Source organism: Schistocerca nitens, chromosome 12 (assembly GCF_023898315.1).
Source record: "Schistocerca nitens isolate TAMUIC-IGC-003100 chromosome 12, iqSchNite1.1, whole genome shotgun sequence".
Lineage (NCBI taxonomy): Eukaryota > Metazoa > Arthropoda > Insecta > Orthoptera > Acrididae > Schistocerca > Schistocerca nitens.
Genome location: NC_064625.1, coordinates 93,513,033 through 93,538,635, shown reverse-complemented (window position 1 = coordinate 93,538,635; position 25,603 = coordinate 93,513,033). Strand labels below are relative to the sequence as shown.

At 45.4% G+C, this 25,603-nt stretch overlaps 1 pseudogene; it reads right to left on the bottom strand.

Annotated features, from left to right (window-relative positions):
* Window positions 1–24,619: 24,619 nt before the first annotated feature.
* LOC126215420 (5S ribosomal RNA) lies at window positions 24,620–24,738 on the bottom strand (annotated as a pseudogene).
* Between the last annotated feature and the right edge of the window lie 865 nt (window positions 24,739–25,603).

The following is a 25,603-nucleotide window of genomic DNA, read 5'->3' as shown; positions in this document are numbered from 1 at the left end:
ACTTCCTGGCATATTAAAACTGTGTGCCAGAACGAGACTCGAACTCGGGACCTTTGCCTTTCGCGGGCAAGTGCTCTACCATCTGAGCTACCCAAACACGACTCACACCCCGTCCTCACAGCTTTACTTCTGCCAGTACCTCGTCTCCTACCTTCCAGACTTTACAGAAGCTCTCCAGCGAACCTTGCAGAACTTGCACTCCTGGAAGGAAGGACATTGCGGAGACATGGCTTAGCCACTACCTGGAGGACGTTTCCAGAATGGGATTGTCACTCTGCAGCGGTGTGCGCTGATATGAAACTTCCGGGCAGATTAAAACTGTGTGCCAGACCGAGACTCGAAGTCTGGACCTTTGCCTTTCGCGGGCAAGTACTCTACCATCTGAGCCACCCAACCACGACTCACGCCCCGTCCTCACAGTTTCATTGTCAAGTTTATTAGTCAGCCCACTTGCTAGCTGTTGTGTAGGGTACGGACGCTTTCCTGTAGGGGCTTCCATGTGCCGGAGAGTGTTTCTGGAGTAGCCCCCGTGTGCCGCACCAGCGCGGGCCGTGATGTAATGTTTGCGGTGTAGACTCCAGCGGCGGTGTAACCGATACGCGCCCTCACCCCACCCACCTCCGCCCACGCAGGCCGGAACCCGACACCGCTGCGACAACAGCCGTCGCAGCGCGGCGTCCTAACCCTTGAGCCTAGCCAGCACCGGCGGGGAGTAATATTTTAAACAGCCGGTCTCACCCACTCCGGGCGCCGTATGAGGCCGAAAGGAAGGCCACTGCCACCGGAATCGATAGTTCCGCTACGCGCAGCTTCCTACGTTTACATCTAAATGTACACAGCGCAAGACAACGTGTAAGGTGGGCATTCCATTTTCATTTTTGTAAGTTATCGATATGCACGTCAGACAGAGACCAAGTTTTGTTATGTTAAACAGTCTTTCGTCTTTTCGTGGCACAGTCCTTGCCTCTCCCCTCCCAGGGGACACCGCCTTATAGTAGGCACCTTCAGTGCCGGGCGGGAGTGTTTGCGTGCTTCGGTGAAGTCGAGATCTATGCCGGCGGTAGCATAGCTACTGGCAGGGTCTCCCAAGCCGGACTGGTCTCGACAGAGGAGCCAGACAAAGTGTGTCCCACAACATAGGGCAGGGAGGGCTCTAGAGGCGTAGTGAAGCCAGCTTCCCTAGAGGAGTAAACCTCATACAAATCCTGGTCCTCCAGGTTGGGGGTTGGGCATGGGGCTAATAACCCCATACTGTAAAAAAAGAATATTACGGAAATTCAACAGAAGCCTCGGAAACTGGATGGAAAGCATGTATCACGACCCCGGCAAAGGAAACGGATAAAGGATCTAACAGTAGCATCATGGAATGTGAGGACAATGCTTCAGCCTGAAAAAATGAAAGAAATAGCCAATGAAATTTTAAAATTCAAATATGATATTGTAGGGCTACAGGAAATAAGAGTAAAATTTGCGAAATCTCAGCGAATACGATGGCTAGGACACTTGGAGAGAATGGCAGAGGATAGAATTCCAAAGAAAATGATGAAAGGTATGATCCATTCAGTTAGGCGAAAAGGGAGACCTAGAAGAAGATGGATCGATGAGGTAATAATGGATATCAGCAATATGGGAGTCCGGGGGTGGAAAAGAGCAGCAAATAACCGAGAAGTGTGGAGGAAGATTGTTGAAGAAGCCAAGACTCACCAAGGGCTGTAGAGCTACTGAAGAAGAAGTCCTTGCCTCTCCGCAGTCTGATGGGCATATTCAGTAATGCTCTGTTGACTTGTGACTATGTTGGATTAAAGATTTACTGTAAAGGACAGCAAGGAGTGTATATATGAAAGGCGGAAAAAATATAAATTATGAATAATTAAAGAAAAGGAGAAGTCATTTTTTCAGACTGCAGCACTGCGCAGTTAGTTTGTCGGAATGATTATTGTCAGCTAGCACACTTTGTTCACTTGCTCAGAGCAGAGAGAACGACTATTCCACTTCCCTGAGTTATTAACGTATCAGCTGATGAAGCTGTTTGGTTTTTATACAAATTCTCTGTTAACATCGTATACGTTTTAAATCGTTCGCTTTGTTAAGCATATACACCGACCTTGACGCAGTGGATACATCGGTTCCCATCAGATCATCTAAGTTAGTTAGTTAGTTAGTTAGTTAGTTAGTTGCATGTTCCATTGATCAATCCCAAGGTACGGTAGCCGTTATGATGTGGAACGTGTCAAGTGCACAAGAAATGAACACATGAAACAAAATTTTGTAATATATATATATTACAATATACAGTTAACGATTAATATTTCTTTTATTTACCCCATTCCCTGAAATGGCACAAAATGCATATACTATATTTATAGATTTATTTATTCCTATTCAAGAATTCATCTATGGTATAGGAGTTGTCAAGGAGATATGATTTCAATTTATTTTGGAAGCTATTACTGCTGTCTGTCAGACACGTTATTTCATCTGGTAGTTTGTCCAAAATTTTTATAACAGCATATTTTACCCCTTTCTGTGCCAAAGATAGGTTGAGCAAAAGATAGTGTAACTGCTTCTTTTTTCTGGTATTATAATCATGAATGTCACTGCTGTTTTTAAACTGGTCCATGTTGCTGAGAACAAATTTCATTAGTGAGTAAATGTATTGTGAGGCTGTTGTAAGAATTCCCAATCTTTTAAAAAGATGCCTACTAGATTTGCGACTATGAACCCCACACATTATTCTAACCACTTTCTTTTGAACAGTGAATAATTTTCGTCTAAATGTTGAGTTACCCCAAAATATTATTCTGTGTGACATCAGAGAGTGAAAGTATGCCAAGTATGTTTGCTTACTAATTTCTATGTCCTCAAAATTGGCAATTATTCTGATCGCAAAAGTTGCTGAACCTAGGCGCTTTAGGAAACCCAAAATATGAATTTTCCAATTAAGATACTCATCTACATGAACACCCAAAAACTTAGCATGCTCTACCTGTCTACTGAATTCTATTGATATGTTATATTTATTGAAGGAACTGTACTTTTTCCAGCAGAAAATTGGATGTACAGTGTTTTTTCAAAGTTTAGAGCAAGCCCATTTGCAGAAAACCAATTAATGACTTTTTCAAAGACCTTATTTGTATCATTTTCAATTGGAATTTCTTTTACTGGATTAATAATGATGCTTGTATCATCAGCAAACAGTGTCAGTTCAGCTTCCTGTTTCAGATAGGAAGTGACATCGTTCACATATATCAAGAACAGAAGGGGACCCATGATTGAACCCTGTGGAACACCTAATGTAATTTCATCACAGTTAGATGAAGTGGCAAACTTATTTAAATCACTTGACCCATATAGAGAAGCTTTTTGCTTCCTGTTCTGTATGTATGACTTACACCACTCATATGCTATTCCATATATACCATAGAATTGTTATTTCTGTAACAATGTCATGGTTCACACTATCAAATGCTTTGGACAAGTCACAGAAAATTCCTATTGGTGACATTTTACTATTTAAAGACTGTATTATGTGGACAGTGAAATTGTATATTGCTGTCTCAGTGGAACAGCATTTTTGAAATCCGAACTGTGATTTACTAAGTATCCCATTACTGTTGAGATGGCTAACCACTCTTGAGTACATTACTTTCTCGAAGATTTTTGGGAATTCTGTAAGCAAGGATACTGGCCGATAATTATTGACATCTGTGGTGTCCCCCTTTTTGTAGAAATGGCTGACAATGGCATATTTTAACCTACGTCGAGCGTGGCCGGCATGTGCATGGGTGACCATCCGGGCCACCATGTGCTGTTGCCATTTTTCGGGGTGCACTCAGCCTCGTGATGCCAACTGAGGAGCTACTCGACCGAATAGTAGCGGCTCCGGTCAAAGAAAACCGTCAGAACGACTGGGAGAAGGGTGTGCTGACTACACTCCCTTCCTATCCGCATTCTCCACTGAGGATGACACGGCGGTCGAATGGGCCATTTGTGGCCTGAAGACCGAGTGCTTAGTGCTTTTTTTGCTAATCATAGTATTTTGCAGACCAATGTTATGTGTGAAGATCACACGAAGTTCAACTCTATCTTTTCTGAATACGTACCTCATTCTAAAATCGTTGTCTTGGAATATCATTTCAGAGGAGTAGTTACTTTCCCCATCCTACTGTTTAACGAAGGTTTATCATTGCACATTACCACATTGCACCATGTGGTATGCAACAGTTAGATTTTTTTTTTTTTTTTTTTTTTTTTTTTTTTTTGTGATGTTGCTGACACCCAAACCTGGAGATGTCAGACTCTCGGATCGGTACCAGACATTGTGTGTCGATAGAGTACCAACCAAAACTCCGATTTAGTTCGTGCTGCGTTCTGTCGTCCAGGTGAAGATGAGTAAACGGTAACTAAAAGTAACACCGGAGCTATGGAGTATAGGCAAACCGTATCTGTGAGATCTCAATGTGGAGATGCCTGGTAGGTGAGCTGTTAGCCGGCGCGGTAGCTCAGTGGTAAGGAGGGATAGCTGCTCTCCGTGACAAGAAACTGAGTGAATGGATCAACGATGAACTCGAACAAGCGTCATGGGACGTCCGCCCCGAACAAATACAACGACCAATGACGAACAAAAAAATGAGATTACAAAAAAAGAAGAAAAAGTTGGTAGACCGTCAGACGGTTATAATGGTCTCCAGTTCGAAATCCCCTATTAGTTATTTTTTTAAACAGATTACGAGTGAAATTTTTGTACAGGGTGGTCCATTGATCGTGACCGAGCCAAATATATCACGAAATAAACGTCAAACGAAAAAACTAAGAGAACAAAACTTGTCTAGCTTGAAGGGGGAAACCAGATGGCGCTATGGTTGGCCCGATAGATGGCGCTGCCATAGATCAAGCGGATATCAACTGTGTGTTTTTTTTTTAATAGGAACCCCCATTTTTATTGCATATTCGTGTAGTACGTAAAGAAATATGAATGGTTTAGTTGGTCCACTTTTTTCTCTATGTGATAGATGGCGCTGTAATAGTCGCAAACACATGGCTCACAATTTTAAACGAACAGTTGGTAACAGGTAGGTTTTTTTTTTAAAATAAAATACAGAACGTAGGTACGTTTGAACATTTTATTTCGGTTGTTCCAATGTGATGCATGGTCCTTTGTGAACTTATCATTTTACACCGTGATTACCTGGAAATACCACAGAAAGAAATGCGGGGACGTCAGATCCGGTGAACGTGCGGGCCAACTGCACGCGAGCTATGTGCCGGACATCCATCATGTTGAAAGTACATCGCCATTCTCTCATGCAGTGAAACATCTTGTAGTAACATTGGTAGTCATTACGTAGGAAATCACCATACATTGCACCATTTAGACTGACATCGATAAAATGGGGGCCAATTATCCTTCCTCCCATAATGCCGCACCAAACATTAACCCGCCAAGGTCGCTGATGTTCCACTTGTCGCAGCCATCGTGGATTTTCCGTTGCCCAATAGTGCATATTATGCCGGTTTACGTTATCGCTGTTGCTTAATGACGCTTCGTCGATAAATAGAACGCGTGCAAAAAATCTGTCATCGTCCCGTAATTTGTGCTCAGTGGCAGAACTGTACACGACGTTCAAAGTCGTCGCCATGCAATTCCTGGTGAATGGAAATATGGTACGGGTGCAGTCGATGTTGACGTAGTATTCTCAACACCGTCGTTTTTGAGATTCCCGATTCTCACGCAATTTGTCTGCTACTGATGTGCGGAGTAGCTGCGACAGCAGCTAAAACACCTAGTTAGGCATCATCACTTGTTGCAGGTCGTGATTGACGTTTCGTATATGGCTGTACACTTCCTGTTTCCTTAAATAACGTAACTATCCAGCGAACGGTCCGGACACTTGGATGATGTCGTCCAGGATACCGAGCAGCATACATAGCACAGGCCCGTTGGGCATTTTGATCACAATAGCCATACATCAACACGATATCGACCTTTTCCGCAATTGGTAAACGGTCCATCTTAACACGGGTAATGTATCACGAAGCAAATACCGCCCGCACTGGCAGAATGTTATGTGATACCACGTACTTATAAGTTTGTGACTATTACAGCGCCATCTATCATAAAGCGAAAAAAGTGGTCCAACTAAAACACTCATATTTCTTTACGTACTACACGAATATGTAATAAAAGATGGGGGTTCCTATTTTAAAAAAACGCGGTTGATATCCGTTTAACCTATGGCAGCGCCATGTAGCGGACCAACCATAGCGCCATCTGGCTAGACGAGTTTCGTTCTTTGTAGTTTTTTCGTTTGACGCTTATTTCGTGGTTATTTGGTCCGGTCACTATCAATGGACCACCCTGTATAGGTGAACATTTTTCTTCCATGTAAAAGGATGTTTCAGAGTTTGTAGCTATGTTCTTCTGGCAGTCGGCTTTCGCTTCGTTAGCTGAAAGTAGCAAACTTGTAGTGTACATTTGCATAGATAGGTGTGGTGTTATGTATACAAATGTACTCTAATGGAAAGCAGACTGCCAAAAGAACTTTGCTGCAAACATCGATACGCAGAAAAATATCCTCCCATATAACGATGTCATCATCAGTGGGTTTCGAACTCGGGACCTTTAGCACGAACTATAGCGGTGTTTTGGTTGATACTCTAACGACACACAGCATTCGCTACTGGCCTGAGTGTCTGACATCTGGAGGTTTGTGTGTGAGCCACAGCCATATAATAACTTTTAAATTAATGCAGCACCATCCAAATGCATTATTGTTTATTTAATTACGACCTGGGTTTCGGTCTTTTATGCCATTTTCAAGTGACTGAATCAATGGGATTCACATATATTGTAGGCTGGAACCCACACGGAGGTTTACCACCGGCAGCTCTTCTCGCGAATGATTCGCGACTGGAACAGGAAAGGAGTCTCCAAGTACCCTCCGCCACACACCAAAGGTGCATTGCGAAGTATACACGTGGGTGTAGAAGTGCAGAGGTCACCTCTAGTGCGCGGTCGGTACTCACGACGTGTTTGCATATTCAGCCGAGCCCCCACGGGGGCACCTGGGGTCCTCTCACGTTCACGTTTGCTCGTCACGGACAACACCTGTTCTCCGGTCGAGAACGTGACGTCTGCCTAAAGGGGAATGCGAGAGGCGGGCGGGGGAGAGGCGCAGGCAAGTCGGAGGACACGGCCGGCACGGCTGCAACAGACTCCTTCCCCCACTTTCTGCTCCCCGAGGCGGAAAGAATAAAACTTTCCTCGCGGCTTTCCCTTATTTTTTTAATATTATAAATGTATAACGCGGCGGGCCAACCTGCGCCGGATGCCCTCTTGGGCTTGCGGGCGGAATCCTTAAAATACGCGCGACGGACGCCCTCTGGCGGCTACCAACTTCCCTCTGTAGCTCTGCTCTGGCCGCCGACGAAGGCCCGAAAGAGTGCGCCGCTGCTGCTAGTGGGAGGGAAAAAGCGGGGGCCGTTGGAGGGAGATGCAGCGAGAACGCTGAACACCGCCTGCAACCCCTACTACTTCACCACCCACACATTTTTTTCTTCTTTTTCTGAAGAAGCGACCCCGTTCACCGCCCAGGGGGTGAGATGGCGAGGGGGTAGCAGGTGTAGAGGGGGGAGAGGGGGTTGTAACGGCGACTGAGATAGGGGTGCGCGGGCGGAAGGACAGGTGGCACCATCTTGCGGCAAGTGCCCCGTACTAAACGTGACTTGGCGCGGGGAAAGTTTTCCCCACACTCCGATGCCACACGGCATCTGCAACGAGCAAGAACTCCTCCAAAACAAAAAAATGAAAAGAAAAGAGTATCTTCTTTTTTTGCTTTTCGTTCTCTGTCTACTGTGGACAGAGTTATTTTTGAAAATAAAATTTGCTTCTCAGCTGCTTTAAGAAACGCACTTCTTTAGTAGACTACCACAGCTGTAATTTCGCTGAATCTGAGACCGATATTGAACCGTAAAACTACTACTGGTTCACCAAAGGTTATTAATCCCAATCAATACACAAAATGTAAAGTGGAAGTAGGTGCCAAGGAATAACTGGTGAAATCGCACACAATTTTCAGTAACACTCTTTATTCAACTTTGGTGCAAGACTTTAAGGTATTTAAAAAAGACAACAATCATTTAACAAATAAATCACAATTTTCGATTTGAAAGGACTTTTAAGAATGAGATGAGGACCGGGCGTGAGTCATGCTTCGGTAGCTCAGATGGTAGAGCACTTGCCCGCGAAAGGCAAAGCTCCCGAGTTCGAGTCTCGGTCGGGTACACAGTTTTAATCTGCCAGGAAGTTTCGTATCAGCGCACACTCCGCTGCAGAGTGAAAATCTCATTCTGGAAACATCCCCCAGGCTGTGGCTAAGCCATGTCCCCGCAGTGTCCTTTCTTTCAGGAGTGCTAGTTCTACAAGGTTTGCGGGAGAGCTTCTGTAAAGTTTGAAAGGTAGGAGACGAGATACTGGCAGAAGTACAGCTGTGAGGACCGGGCGTGAGTCGTGCTTCGGTAGCTCAGATGGTAGAGCACTTGCCCGCGAAAGGCAAAGGTCCCGAGTTCGATTCTCGGTCGGACACACAGTTTTAATCTGCCAGGAAGTTTCAGGGACTTTTAAATCATTAAATTATTATAAAAAATTTCACGGCAGTAAAAGGCAAGTACAGGCAAGCAATTTAACGTATATAACGCGACGCTGTATAATATTTCAAGCTCAGCTAAATTACAGGTGAATTTTACTCTATTCATTAAATGGCGCAGAATCTAACTTGTCTGCAACATATAAAGACAATCCTGTTTACAAAAGTTCTCAAAATAGAAAAACCAAAACGCATGAGTCATGCACACGGGGGGACACACACAGTTAATAACATTAACATTCCAAAATACATAAAAAACAAATTTTTCAAATTTCTGCCAGTTAAATTACGGCAAACACACACACATTGCTTGATTATAGCCGAATATACATAAACACAAATTTACGTAAGTTACATCTTCCAGATGAGCAGGAATTCGTTATGCAATTGACTAGTTCTAACCACGAGGCAAAAAGAAATTTTCGTCTTTCTTGGAGTACCTTTTACACGTGAGTCTAGTAATACTACACTCCTGGAAATTGAAATAAGAACACCGTGAATTCATTGTCCCAGGAAGGGGAAACTTTATTGACACATTCCTGTGGTCAGATACATCACATGATCACACTGACAGAACCACAGGCACATAGACACAGGCAAGAGAGCATGCACAATGTCGGCACTAGTACAGTGTATATCCACCTTTCGCAGCAATGCAGGCTGCTATTCTCCCATGGAGACGATCGTAGAGACGCTGGATGTAGTCATGTGGAACGGCTTGCCATGCCATTTCCACCTGGCGCCTCAGTTGGACCAGCGTTCGTGCTGGACGAGCAGACCGCGTGAGACGACGCTTCATCCAGCCCCAAACATGCTCAATGGGGGACAGATCCGGAGATCTTGCTGGCCAGGGTAGTTGACTTACACCTTCTAGAGCACGTTGGGTGGCACGGGATACATGCGGACGTGCATTGTCCTGTTGGAACAGCAAGTTCCCTTGCCGGTCTAGGAATGGTAGAACGATGGGTTCGATGACGGTTTGGATGTACCGTGCACTATTCAGTGTCCCCTCGACGATCACCAGTGGTGTACGGCCAGTGTAGGAGATCGCTCCCCACACCATGATGCCGGGTGTTGGCCCTGTGTGCCTCGGTCGTATGCAGTCCTGATTATGGTGCTCACCTGCACGGCGCCAAACACGCATACCACCATCATTGGCACCAAGGCAGAAGCGACTCTCATCGCTGAAGACGACACGTCTCCATTCGTCCCTCCATTCACGCCTGTCGCGACACCACTGGAGGCGGGCTGCACGATGTTGGGGCGTGAGCGGAAGACGGCCTAACGGTGTGCGGGACCGTAGCCCAGCTTCATGGAGACGGTTGCCAATGGTCCTCGCCGATACTCCAGGAGCAACAGTGTCCCTAATTTGCTGGGAAGTGGCGGTGCGGTCCCCTACGGCACTGCGTAGGATCCTACGGTCTTGGCGTGCATCCGTGCGTCGCTGCGGTCCGGTCCCAGGTCGACGGGCACGTGCACCTTCCGCCGACCACTGGCGACAACATCGATGTACTGTGGAGACCTCACGCCCCACGTGTTGAGCAATTCGGCTGTACGTCCACCCGGCCTCCCGCATGCCCACTATACGCCCTCGCTCAAAGTCCGTCAACTGCACATACGGTTCACGTCCACGCTGTCGCGGCATGCTACCAGTTTTAAAGACTGCGATGGAGCTCCGTATGCCACGGCAAACTGGCTGACACTGACGGCGGCGGTGCACAAATGCTGCGCAGCTAGCGCCATTCGACGGCCAACACCGCGGTTCCTGGTGTGTCCGCTGTGCCGTGCGTGTGATCATTGCTTGTACAGCCCTCTCGCAGTGTCCGGAGCAAGTATGGTGGGTCTGACACACCGGTGTCAATGTGTTCTTTTTTCCATTTTCAGGAGTGTAGTTCTGGTAGGCGAGAGAATGGATCAGGTCCTAGTGCCTTGCATTTTAAACAGTACAGTCATTGGTGCCTTAGACTTTCACAGACATGGCAGAGGCTAACAGTCGAATAAACCCGTAGGTAAGCTGGAAGGGGAAAGAAGCAATCGGAACCACAGATTTACTCTGACTCCTCCCCTTATGTCCTCAAAAGGGGACAAACGGACTACCCCTTCTAGTATTTCCACCTTCCCGCGGGTGGGCAGACGAGAATGAATGGTGGGAAACCCACAAGAAATACGGCTGGTGTAATTAATAGGAATAAATAAATTGAATTCAATTAAACTTCATAAAACTTCATACAATCAATACTCAACTTCTGGTGCGTTACGACTCCCAGGACTGAACCAACGCAGCAAATGCTCTGCCGAGCAGCCCGCTGCCAGCCTTTTCAACGGACGCAGGAAGGCGCGCCGATTTTCAGAACCTCCTCGCCGGTCGACAGCATACGGCCGAACTGCATATTAGGCCCCTCGCGGACCCACGCTCTGGGAGACTCCTTTCGCGACGAGCAGTTAACCCCCCAACCACGGAGCCGCTGCTCTCGTCGCTTACGCTGATGCCGCGGTCTGCGTGCTGTCCCTCTAGCTGCGGAAAGACGACAATGAAAATTTGCGACCGACCGGGACTCGAACCGGATTTCCCGCTTGTCGCGACCGGTTGCCTTACGGTTAGGGTATCCGAGCACGCTGACTGGACAGAACCACCCATGTCCGAAGGAACATTGCAGCAAACTTTGTGAAGTGAAAGTGGAACCATAATTTGTGGTGTTCAGGTGTACTGACACCTCGAAAGTAATAGACTTGTTCCAGACTATATGAAACCGACAATGCTGTGCAGTTGCTAAATATGATGAAGTCGTTTCGGATTATCAGCAGAGTCAAGGTGTCGTTCTGACGCAACGTTTCAAAAAGTTTGCTGTTTGTTATCTTCAGGCGAAGATGACTGACACATGTATGAACATTACATGTTCGTCCTATTGTGGGGTATCCCTGGGAATGATTCTGTAATGTTCTCTTACGTTTTCAGCCGGCCGAAGTGGCCGTGCGGTTAAAGGCGCTGCAGTCTGGAACCGCAAGAACGCTACGGTCGCAGGTTTGAATCCTGCCTCGGGCATGGATGTTTGTGATGTCCTTAGGTTAGTTAGGTTTAACTAGTTCTAAGTTCTAGGGGACTAATGACCTCAGCAGTTGAGTCCCATAGTGCTCAGAGCCATTTGAACCATTTTTCTTACGTTTTCTGCTATTGTAAGTAATTCACCTTTACTGTACAGGGACAAAGATGAATCAGCGCACTGCATGAGTAGTAAATAAGGCTGTGTTTAGTTTTATCTGTAGTCGACTTGCCAGTCAGTCAGTTAGGCAGCGCTGGGGTATTCTTATTTCAGGCAAATAGCGAGCAGTTTCATACAATGAGATCTGTTATTTGTGAATCTGGGAGAAACTCTCTGGAATACTTTATACTGGAGATGAAAACTCAATTATAATAATTTCTCGTTATTTATACTGATGGAGAAGATTTTCGAAAAACTTTAAAGGTAAGGAAAGCATGCACAAGAATGAATGTTGTTTTTGTTGCCACAACTGTTAATTGAAGGAAATCTTCGTCTCTCAGGTACCTAATAACGTATATGATCAGTATTAACTTGATCTCTTTGTTTTCATTCTGTCACAAATCACGCAACTGGTTGAGATGTGTTCAATTTTTGCACCTAGAGAACTTCGCAATTGCTAGTCTTTTGATGCTCCACACTCCTTTTTGTCAATAATCAGAGTTAAATTTTTCAAGAACTATTTTCTTTACAGTAAATCCCATCTACTTGGTTTATAGTCCGTCTTCAGGCCACAAGTGGCCCATCGGGACCATCCGACCGCCGTGTCATCCTTAGCTAAGGATGCGGATAGGAGGGGCGTGTGGTCAGCACACCGCTCTCCCGGTCGTTATGATGGTTTTCTTTGACCGGAGCCGCTACTATTCGGTCTAGTAGCTCCTCAATTGGCATCACAAGGCTGAATGCACCCCGAAAAATGGCAACAGTGCATGGCGGCCCGGATGGTCACCCATCCAAGTGGCGTCCACTCCCATCAGCGCTTAACATCGGTGATCTGACTGGAACCGGTGTATCAGTTGCCCGATTTATAGTAAAGTTTTGAGTGGATTGCACCTCACATCGGAAGAAGTCACACACGCTTCCTGAGAAGCAAAATAATAATAAGTAGTGAATAGTTTATTTGCCTTTGGATGCTCCATCTGCTGATTTGTATTTGCTTTCGAGAACGTCAGTACTCTACACACAAAAATAGCATGCTAAGCAAGGCGTAAGTCACTTTTATTTCAGGGAGAGTGTAGTCAGGATTGTCAGGTGTCGTGCTAGCAAGCAGTTAATTCTCAGTGAACATTGTTGGTAATTTCAAACAGCTATTTTCTTCCCAGTAGAGCACTAATTTACTTTTGTGGATATTTAGACTCAAACTTTGGGCTTCATACCTCTTAACGTTCAAAATGTACTTCGGTAATGCGTTCTCATTCAGCACACAGTTAATTTCTTGTGGCACTTAATTAGATTCATTTTCTTCATTTCCAATTATGCATTTCATTAAGTTTAAAGTCTAAAGAACTACTGATGGCCTTGGGAGAGCCAGTCATGACAAAACTCTACCATCTGGTGAGCAAGATGTAGGAGACAGGCGAAATACCCACAGACTTCAAGAAGAATATAATAATTCCAATCCCAAAGAAAGCAGGTGTTGACAGATGTGAAAATTACCGAACTATCAGTTTAAAAAGTCACAGCTGCAAAATACTAACGCGAATTCTTTACAGACGAATGGAAAAACTGGTAGAAGCGGACCTCGGGTAAGATCAGTTTGGATTCCGTAGAAATGTTGGAACACGTGAGGCAATACTAACCTTACGACTTATCTCAGAAGAAAGATTAAGAAAAGGCAAACCTACGTTTCTAGCATTTGTAGACTTAGAGAAAGCTTTTGACAACGTTAACTGGAATACTCTCTTTCAAATTCTGAAGGTGGCAGGGGTAAAATACAGGGAGCGAAAGGCTATTTACAATTTGTACAGAAACCAGATGGCAGTTATAAGAGTCGAGGGACATGAAAGGGAAGCAATGGCTGGGAAGGGAGTAAGACAGGGTTGTAGCCTCTCCCCGATGTTATTCAATCTGTATATTGAGCAAGCAGTAAAGGAAACAAAAGAAAAATTCGGAGTAGGTATTAAAATTCATGGAGAAGAAGTAAAAACTTTGAGGTTCGCCGATGACATTGTAATTCTGTCAGAGACAGCAAAAGACTTGGAAGAGCAGTTGAACGGAATGGACAGTGTCTTGAAAGGAGGATATAAGATGAACATCAAGATAAGCAAAACGAGGATAATGGAATGTAGTCAAATTAAATCGGGTGATGCTGAGGGGATTAGATTAGGAAATGAGACACTTAAAGTAGTAAAGGAGTTTTGCTATTTGGGGAGCAAAATAACTGATGATGGTCGAAGTAGAGACGATATAAAATGTAGACTGGCAATGGCAAGGAAATCGTTTCTGAAGAAGAGAAATTTGTTAACATCGAGTATAGATGTGTCAGGAAGTCGTTTCTGAAAGTATTTGTATGGAGTGTAGCCATGTATGGAAGTGAGACATGGACGATAACTAGTTTGGACAAGAAGAGAATAGAAGCTTTCGAAATGTGGTGCTACAGAAGAATGCTGAAGATAAGGTGGGTAGATCACGTAACTAATGAGGAGGTATTGAATAGGATTGGGGAGAAGAGAAGTTTGTGGCACAACTTGACGAGAAGAAGGGATCGGTTGGTAGGACATGTTTTGAGGCATCAAGGGATCACAAATTTAGCATTGGAGGGCAGCGTGGAGGGTAAAAATCGTAGAGGGAGACCAAGAGATCAATACACTAAGCAGATTCAGAAGGATGTAGGTAGCAGTAGGTACTGGGAGATGAAGAAGCTTGCACAGGATAGAGTAGCATGGAGAGCTGCATCAAACCAGTCTCAGGACTGAAGACCACAACAACAACAACATAAGTTTAAAGCTTTATTTCACGACACTGTTCACGTGCCCAACACAGGGTAAACCAACAATTTTGCTCAACAATTGAATACGAGACCTTAAGTACAATTTACATGAGGAGAAAGTTTTCGAAAACAGTGTATTCAGTTTTCTCACATACAGACAATTTTTATAGAACGCTTACAGGCTACCCGAGCACACAACACAGCCGGACACAAACTTCCATATGTCGTAAACCAAGTGTCTACAACTTCCACTTGTACATACATTATATATATTCCCGCACAGGGCAGACATTTTACACTCCTGGAAATGGAAAAAAGAACACATTGACACCGGTGTGTCAGACCCACCATACTTGCTCCGGACACTGCGAGAGGGCTGTACAAGCAATGATCACACGCACGGCACAGCGGACACACCAGGAACCGCGGTGTTGGCCGTCGAATGGCGCTAGCTGCGCAGCATTTGTGCACCGCCGCCGTCAGTGTCAGCCAGTTTGCCGTGGCATACGGAGCTCCATCGCAGTCTTTAACACTGGTAGCATGCCGCGACAGCGTGGACGTGAACCGTATGTGCAGTTGACGGACTTTGAGCGAGGGCGTATAGTGGGCATGCGGGAGGCCGGGTGCACGTACCGCCGAATTGCTCAACACGTGGGGCGTGAGGTCTCCACAGTACATCGATGTTGTCGCCAGTGGTCGGCGGAAGGTGCACGTGCCCGTCGACCTGGGACCGGACCGTAGCGACGCACGGATGCACGCCAAGACCGTAGGATCCTACGCAGTGCCGTAGGGGACCGCACCGCCACTTCCCAGCAAATTAGGGACACTGTTGCTCCTGGAGTATCGGCGAGGACCATTCGCAACCGTCTCCATGAAGCTGGGCTACGGTCCCGCACACCGTTAGGCCGTCTTCCGCTCACGCCCCAACATCGTGCAGCCCGCCTCCAGTGGTGTCGCGACAGGCGTGAATGGAGGGACGAATGGAGACGTGTCGTCTTCAGCGATGAGAGTCGCTTCTGCCTTGGTGCCAGTGATGGTCGTATGCGTGTTTGGCTCCGTGCAGGTGAGCGCCACAATCAGGACTGCATACGACCGAGGCACACAGGGCCAACACCCGGCATCATGGTGTGGGGAGCGATCTCCTACACTGGCCGTACACCACTGGTGATCGTCGAGGGGACACTGAATAGTGCACGGTACATCCAAACCGTCATCGAACCCATCATTCTACCATTCCCAGACCGGCAAGGGAACTTGCTGTTCCAACAGGACAATGCACGTCCGCATGTATCCCGTGCCACCCAACGTGCTCTAGAAGGTGTAAGTCAACTGCCCTGGCCAGCAAGATCTCCGGATCTGTCCCCCATTGAGCATGTTTGGGACTGGATGAAGCGTCGTCTCACGCGGTCTGCACGTCCAGCACGAACGCTGGTCCAACTGAGGCGCCAGGTGGAAATAGCATGGCAAGCCGTTCCATAGGACTACATCCAGCATCTCTACGATCGTCTCCATGGGAGAATAGCAGCCTGCATTGCTGCGAAAGGTGGATATACACTGTACTAGTGCCGACATTGTGCATGCTCTGTTGCCTGTGTCTATGTGCCTGTGGTTCTGTCAGTGTGATCATGTGATGTATCTGACCCCAGGAATGTGTCAACAAAGTTTCCCCTTCCTGGGACAATGAATTCACGGTGTTCTTATTTCAATTTCCAGGAGTGTAGTTGGAAATCACTTGCCCAGTGTCGGCGGACAAGTACAATATTACAGGTCCTGTCTTGTTCAGAAGTATGATGCAATCTTCAGTCAGACAGGCACGTATATCTGCGAAACGTGATCGGATAGCCTGCTGGTAAGACAACCGCTCCTGATAAGCGGGAAATCCGGGTTCGAGTCCCAGTCTAGCACAAATTTCCATTGTCGGCATTCCTTTACAAGCAGCTTGTAATCTGATACGCCCGCTAAACCCGCAGGGCAGAACAGGTGATTAGGATTTTGGAAAGGGCCAAAGAAGGTGTCGGCCAGTTCACTCAGAACTGTAATTTATTCTAATTAAATAACACATTTAAACCAAAACGGCACATAGCCGAAACCTTACAATTACGAATCTCCAATTCTTTCACGGCTGAAGCCCTCCAAACAAGACATCTTACAATCAAGAAGATAAACTTCAGGTAAAGGATGCGCAGTTAAAACTAGGCAGCAATGATTTTGCTTAAATGGTAATTTTAAGAATAAGGTTTTAAGCGGCTGGAGGCCCACAATTAACTTACGGAAAATTTTAGAAAACTATAACCATAAGCCTTAAGTTCTAAGTGCCTGAAACCGCACTAAAAGAAAAGGCAACACAACGACAATAACCTTTCAGCAAATATCCACTTGTCGGAATTCAAACTTACATGTGGCTGAAGGCCTTTAATTTACATAAAACACAGTAAAATTTTTTGTTTTAAAGCATTGACTATAACAGATTACCAACAGACCATTAAACACCCATGAAAAGGACAGTATACACAACGGCACTCAGACGCCTGCCTCCTGGTGAGGGGGGGGGGGGGGGGGGGGCTGACCTCGAAACATTAACGTTCACTACTCAGGTGAGACAAGTGGTGTGCCCAACTACACTTGATCCGTCGGTAACCCAACCAAAAGACAGTCACAGACCGAAGAAACGACTTGCTTGTCACCAATCGGTACATACAGGGTGTTTCAAAAATGACCGGTATATTTGAAACGGCAATAAAAACTAAACGAGCAGCGATAGAAATACACCGTTTGTTGCAATATGCTTGGGACAACAGTACATTTTCAGGCGGACAAACTTTCGAAATTACAGTAGTTACAATTTTCAACAACAGATGGCGCTGCGGTCTGGGAAACTCTATAGTACGATATTTTCCACATATCCACCATGCGTAGCAATAATATGGCGTAGTCTCTGAATGAAATTACCCGAAACCTTTGACAACGTGTCTGGCGGAATGGCTTCACATGCAGATGAGATGTACTGCTTCAGCTGTTCAATTGTTTCTGGATTCTGGCGGTACACCTGGTCTTTCAAGTGTCCCCACAGAAAGAAGTCACAGGGGTTCATGTCTGGCGAATAGGGAGGCCAATCCACGCCGCCTCCTGTATGTTTCGGATAGCCCAAAGCAATCACACGATCATCGAAATATTCATTCAGGAAATGAAAGACGTCGGCCGTGCGATGTGGCCGGGCACCATCTTGCATAAACCACGAGGTGTTCGCAGTGTCGTCTAAGGCAGTTTGTACCGCCACAAATTCACGAAGAATATCCAGATAGCGTGATGCAGTAATCGTTTCGGATCTGAAAAATGGGCCAATGATTCCTTTGGAAGACATGGCGGCCCAGACCAGTACTTTTTGAGGATGCAGGGACGATGGGACTGCAACATGGGGCTTTTCGGTTCCCCATATGCGCCAGTTCTGTTTATTGACGAAGCCGTCCAGGTAAAAATAAGCTTCGTCAGTAAACCAAATGCTGCCCACATGCATATCGCCGTCATCAATCCTGTGCACTATATCGTTAGCGAATGTCTCTCGTGCAGCAATGGTAGCGGCGCTGAGGGGTTGCCGCGTTTGAATTTTGTATGGATAGAGGTGTAAACTCTGGCGCATGAGACGATACGTGGACGTTGGCGTCATTTGGACCGCAGCTGCAACACGGCGAACGGAAACCCGAGGCCGCTGTTGGATCACCTGCTGCACTAGCTGCGCGTTGCCCTCTGTGGTTGCCGTACGCGGTCGCCCTACCTTTCCAGCACGTTCATCCGTCACGTTCCCAGTCCGTTGAAATTTGTCAAACAGATCCTTTATTGTATCGCTTTTCGGTCCTTTGGTTACATTAAACCTCCGTTGAAAACTTCGTCTTGTTGCAACAACACTGTGTTCTAGGCGGTGGAATTCCAACACCAGAAAAATCCTCTGTTCTAAGGAATAAACCATGTTGTCTACAGCACACTTGCACGTTGTGAACAGCACACGCTTACAGCAGAAAGACGACGTACAGAATGGCGCACCCACAGACTGCGTTGTCTTCTATATCTTTCACATCACTTGCAGCGCCATCTGTTGTTGAAAATTGAACTACTGTAATTTCGAAAGTTTGTCCGACTGAAAATGTACTGTTGTCCCAAGCATACTGCAACAAACGGTGTATTTCTATCGCTGCTCGTTTAGTTTTTATTGCCGTTTCATATATACCGGTCATTTTTGAAACACCCTGTAAAAACTCAAAGAGCAAACTGTTACAGACGTGATTATCCACAAGGAAATATGTATTAAGCTGTCAAAACCACACACTATTTTGGACAGCGACAACACGTGAGGAAAGGACGCTGCCTGAAATTACGTTAGTGGCCAGGGCAGGTAACCGGAACACTAACGGCGACAAGGCAGAAAATTCCGCTGGTACACTCGAATTTGAAATTAGGTAATATAATTAACTTCACCAAAAATGAACACTGCCTGAATTTTACGTCAGTGGCCAGGGCAGGTAACCAGAACGCTAACGACCACAAGGCAGAAAATTCCGCTGGTGCACTTCAATTGTAGTGAACCAATAATTCCACCACACGGCGGCTCGACTTCACCACTAAAAACACTCGGTGATGCTCACAGGAAAAGCTCCCCAACAGCGAACTACCGAAACGAACGACACAACAGGAAAGGACGTGGCTTGGGTAGTTGAAGTTACTACTTAAGGGGCTCCGGAAAGGCTCAAAATCATGAAGAGTTCAATTTTTACTTTTTTGCGTTTTCTGAATCTGCAGACTATTACCTTTTAATAGATATATAATTTATTCAATTCCGAAGACTACAACTATTTTTAATTTTTTTTTGAAATGTGTTCTACATGGGCGTGACCCACTGTGGCGCTGTTAAACTGCTGTCAAATGGTGTTATTATTAACGTCCGTGTTCATCAGGTACATTTTAGTGATGTGAGATAAAGTATGTGTTGTGGCTAACCTGTGATGGTTCAGTATATATCGCTGGTGTGATTGTCGATTGTTTCATGTTTATTTACTCTGTCGTAATCTCGAAAATATTCGAAATTAATTCTGTTTCTTGAGTCTCTGTTTTGTTGAAGTATAATAATGAGTAAAAGTAAAGTTATTAGAAATCCTCTGAAGGCTTTTAAGAAAAGGAGAAATGTTGGAAAGCCAAAGGTATTTAGAAATATGGGAATGAAGATAGGTTCTAACATGGTACGAGCGATGCTTGCTTTAGACAAGGAACGCCTTCGGGCTGCAGACAGGGCTGTAAAGAGTCTAGAAATACAAGCAAGAGTAAACAGGAGGAGGAACAAGAGGAAGCTGGAGGAGGAGTTTGCAGAGGATGAAGATAATCCATCCTATGGACCTGGAATGCACTAAAAAGTTAATCCAATCTTTGTCGCTCGATTCCCAAAACTTTTATTTTCTCATACTAATTACATGTTTTCTAAGGATCTTCCAAACATATTTGTTTCAAACTTTCAGTAAATGTTACACAGTACCTTCTGCATAATTTAACACAGCCTTTTTCCAAAAAACTGTATATTTTTGAATATATAAATAAAAAATTGCAAAAAAATGTTGTGAATTTTCATTGCAATTGAAAAAAAATCATCTTTAATAACTGAACTAAAATTTTGTAAAATCCCTGTGTTAAGTTGTAGCCCATATTCCAATAACTAATCTGTAAAAAGTTCAACTTCCTACCTCAAATACTTTGTGAGGAAAGATGTAATTTATAAGCGTTATTTTAACATTGCAAGTATAGGGCGTTCCGGAGCCCCTTAACTTTCACGTCCTGGGTCGGTGAGCCACGAAGCTCGTAGCGATCGGACAGCTCCACACACGCTCCGACACTGCGCAGGGACCGCCAGCGGACCCAGCCGAACGCGCCACACAGACATATCCTCCCTGGTCGGCAGCAACCGACCGATTCTCTCAGAATGCCGACAACGTCTAAGATAGTCGTCAGTGGAAATAACGCCAACTACACACACAACCTGACAAACACTTGCCTGAAGACCTGAAGAATACCCAACAGTAACTAAGCACGCGCGAAGATAAATCGGAAGTCGATGCACACACACACACACACACACACACACACACACACACAGCCGACTTATGAATGATCGGCGAGTCAAAACGCGTCGTCCGGTAGGACGACCGACCGACAATCCACCAAGACCGTGGCCCGGCTCAAGAGATGCGTGGCGGCAATGGTCGGGCGAGCCATGTCGGCGCAGACCTCACTGCTGCTCCAACCCGACTGCACTAGTGCCGCATTGCAACTCCCCAACTGGCAAGTCCGGACTGCGCTCCAGATGCGTTCCAACTGACTGGCAGACCCGAACTCGCTTACGACAGACAACGACCGAGAAGTAATAACAGTCAAGCAAAGCTAGCGCCGCTCACGGTCTGGCAAAGCGGCAACTCAGTGACAGTAGTAATGTAAATTACCGTAGTGAGGTGGAAGTACGTCATGGCGGGAACACGAGCCACGCACGGCTCATAATCAGATTGCTTGATTGCGGAGTATGATCGCAGTGGTGGGACTGGATTCCTGATTTCATGTCAAATGGTTCAAATGGCTCTGAGCACTATGCGACTCAACTTCTGAGGTCATCAGTCGCCTAGAACTTAGAACTAATTAAACCTAACTAACCTAAGGACATCACACACATCCATGCCCGAGGCAGGATTCGAACCTGCGACCGGAGCGGTCACGCGGTTCCAGACTGAAGCGCCTAGACCGAACATAAGTGTTTGAGTGGTTTAAACGATTCAAAGGTGGCCGCGAAGACACCAGTGATGACACTCGCACTGGCAGACCATTGTCAGCAAAAACTGATGCAAACATTGAAAAAATCGGTAAACTTGTTCGACAAGATCGCCGTTTAACAATCAGAGCAGTGTCTGAGTTAACAGGAGTCGACAAGGAAAGTGTCGACAAGTTTACCGATTTTTTCAATGTTTGCATCAGTTTTTGCTGACAATGGTCTGCCAGTGCGAGTGTCATCACTGGTGTCTTCGCGGCCATCTTTAAATCGTTTAAACCACTCAAACACTTATGTTCGCGATAAACAATCATCGCCGTACACTTGTTGTAACATTACAAACGTTTCACTTGCAGATTTTCCTAGTTTGAAACAAAATTTGATGTTAACACGCTGTTCTTTCTGTACACTCAACATTTTCCGACGCACAGACAAAACGTCAACTACTTAAAACAGACGCCACGGGCAGACTGAGTGCAGGAGGCAGATGAAACTCGAGCAGTAGGCGGAGCGAGAGTCACGTGACAGGCCACGCGACTTTCAGCCTTATTGCATTCGTTTTATTGTTTCACCAGTACTAGTCCGGTTTTTTTCTAGCCACACCTCGTAGGTCGTCTGCTGTTCCTAATCTGTACATGGTTGCCATAAGCAGTCTGGAAAGCTTGTAAATACGTTGTAGGGTAGACATTGCTGAGCAATGATTGCTCAGAGAAAATAAATCGATACGTTTCGCCGTTTCCGAGTTGATCAGCATAGAAGTTAGCCAAACAGGCCGTTGCGGGCGGAAATTCAGGCGGTTGCCTGGTACTGTTAGTGTCGATTGTTCTCGAGACGAGGATGGCAGCCCACGGACTGCTCAGTCTTTGGCTCGCGTTTGGTACTTAGTACCGTCGCAAATGTTGAAAATTAGGTGGACTGATAAGGTAAGGAATGAGGAGGTTCTACGCAGAATCGGAGAGGAAAGGAATATGTGGAAAACACTGATAAGGAGAAGGGACAGGATGATAGGACATTTGCTAAGGCATGAGGGAATGACTTCCATGGTACTAGAGGGAGCGGTAGAGGGCAAAAACTGTAGAGGAAGACAGAGATTGGAATACGTCAAGCAAATAATTGAGGACGTAGGTTGCAAGTGCTACTCTGAGATGAAGAGGTTAGCACAGGAAAGGAATTCGTGGCGGGCCGCATCAAACCAGTCAGTAGACTGATGACCAAAAAAAAAACCGTCGCATGTCCAATTTTAGTACAGTTCTGTTATTCAGTTTCAGGGAACCAGTCGAAGAACAACTTGAACTCCACCGTCTCTGGCAGGCAGCTTGAATTTGCGAGCGCAAAGGCCTGATTCGCTAACGTCTATGCTAACTAACTCGGAAACGGAGCAACGTATCGACTTTTTCAACAGTTATTTCTCAGCGCCCTTTAGCACTGTCACTGACCATCTTGTATATCTACAGGACAAAATCTGAGCAAACCTCTTACACTGTTTGAAAAGGCTGGTGACGTTTAACGTTTACTAAAATAATAGAACATTAAAACCAAATGCAAAATTTACATACTTCCAGCACGCTGGAGTAGCATGGGTAAGCAACTTCTGTTAATCAGTAGAACGAAAAACCAGTACAAGATACAAATTTTTACTTTTTATTCATTCGGTGACTAGTTGCGGACCGAGACACATTATCAAATCATCATAACATAGTCGAAAATGGAATTTCCGATTATTTGAAAATGGGTCTCTGCTCGAAACTAGTCATAGAATGCATAAAAAGTAAAAATTTGTAACTTGGACTGGTGTAAAGTTCTACCAATGAAAAATGGTTTGAACAAAAAATGTGTGGTACAGAAAGTGGCAAGTGACTGAACAATAAATAATTAAAAAGTGAGGTCTTCCGCTTGAGTTCTAACACAAAAGAAAAAGGCCATCCGAACAGGCCGTGAACGCCCAACGGCACCAACCGGCCGCCGTGTCTTCCTTCGACCCCAGGCGTCACCGGATGCAGCTATGGACAGGTACGTGGTCAGCACACCGCTCTCCCGGCCATCTACATCTACATGGATACTCTGCAAATCACATTTAAGTGCCTGGCAGAGGGTTCATCGACCCACCTTCACAATACTCTCGTATAGCGCGCGTAAAGAATGAACATCTATATATTTCCGTACGAGCTCTGATTTCCCTTACTTTATCTTGGTGATCGATCCTCCCCATGTATGTCGGTGTCAACAAAATATTAGCAGGAGAATGTTGGTGATTGGAATTTCGTGAGAAGATTCCGTCGCAACGAAAAACGCCTTTCTTTTGATGATTTACAGCCCAAATCCTATATCATTTCTGTGACACTCTCTCCCATATTTCGCGATAATACAAAACGTGCTGCCTTTCTTTGAACTTTTTCGATGTACTCAGTCAGTCGTATCTGGTAAGGATCCCACACTGCGCAGCAGTATTCTAAAAGAGGACGGACAAGCGTAGTGTAGGCAGTCTCCTTAGTTGGTCTGTTACGTTTTCTAAGTGTCCTGCCAATAAAACGCAGCCTTTGGTTAGCCTTCCCCACTATATATTCTAGGTGTTCCTTCCAATTTAAGTTGTTTGTAATTGTAATACCTAAGTATTTAGTTGAATTTACGGCTTTTAGATTAGACTGATTTATCGTGTAACCGAAGTTTAACGAATTCCTTTTAGCACTCATGTGGATGAACTCACACTTTTCGTTATTTGGGGTCAACTGGCACTTTTCGCATCGTTCAGATATTTTTTTCTAAATCGTTTAGCAATTTGTTTTGATCTTCTGATCACTTTATTAGTCGATAAACGACAGCGTCATCTGCAAACAACCGTAGACGGCTGCTCAGATTGTCTCCCAAATCGTTTATATAGATAAGGAACAGCAAAGGGCCTATAACAGTACCTTGGGGAACGCCTGAAATCACTTCTGTTTTACTCGATGGCTTTCCGTCAATTACTACGAACTGTGACACCTCTGACAGGAAGTCACAAATCCAGTCACATAACTGAGACGATATTCCATAAGCTTGCAATTTTACTACGAGCCGCTTGTGTGGTACAGTGTCAAAAGCCTTCCGGAAATCCAGGAATACGGAATCGATCTGAAATCCCTTGTCAATAGCACTCAGCACTTCATGTGGCCAGTTTCGCTACCTTTCAATCAAGTAACTGCTCAATTGGCCTCACACGGGCTGAGTCCATCCCACTTGCCAACAGCACTCGGCAGACCCGGGCGGCGACCTTTGCAAGTGCTAGTCAAGCCCGACAGCTCTTAACTTCGGTGATCTAACGGGAACCGGTGTTATCACTGCGGTATGACCGTTGGCATAAGTGATAAAAGGGATCTCCAAATTACCGTTATACGACACAGCATACAGGTTTAGAAGTTGTCGATTCAATTATATACCCAAGGATCACAATTATAACAACTTGTGGTAGACCCATCAGAAAGAAAATGTTTTGGGAAGGTGAAGCAAATGAAGAACACTTAGAAATTTCAACAAATCTACTAAATAGACTGCCTACACAACGTTTTTCCGCTCTCTTCTGGAGTACTGCTGTGCGGTATGGGATGCTTACTAGTTGGGTCGCCGGCCGAGGTGGCCGAGCGGTTCTAGGCGCTACTGTCTGGAACCGCGCGACCGCTACGGTCGCAGGTTCGAATCCTGCCTCGTGCATGGATGTGTGTGATGTCCTTAGGTTAGTTAGGTCTAAGTAGTTCTAAGTTCTAGGGGACTGATGACCTCAGATGTTAAGTCCCATAGTGCTCAGAGCCATTTTACTAGTTGCATAAACAGAGGACATCCAAAGAGTCCAGAGAAGGACAGCATGCTTTATATTATCACGAAACAGGGGAGTGACACGGATATGATAAGCGAGTTGCGTTGGCAATCATTAGAAAAAAGGCTTGTTTCATTGTGGCGAGATTTTTCACGAAGTTATAATCACATATTATTCATATTCACCTACTCAGGGAGAAACAACCATCGTAATAAAATAAAAGAAATCAGAGCCGGTAGGGCAAGAAGAGATGTTTCCAGAATGAGATGTTCACTCTGGAGCGGAGTGTGCGCTGATATGAAACTTCCTGGCAGATTAAAACTGTGTGCCGGACCGAGACTCGAACTCGGGACCTTTGCCTTTCGCGGGCAAGTGCTCTACCAAGTTTGGATAGTAGGAGATGAGGTACTG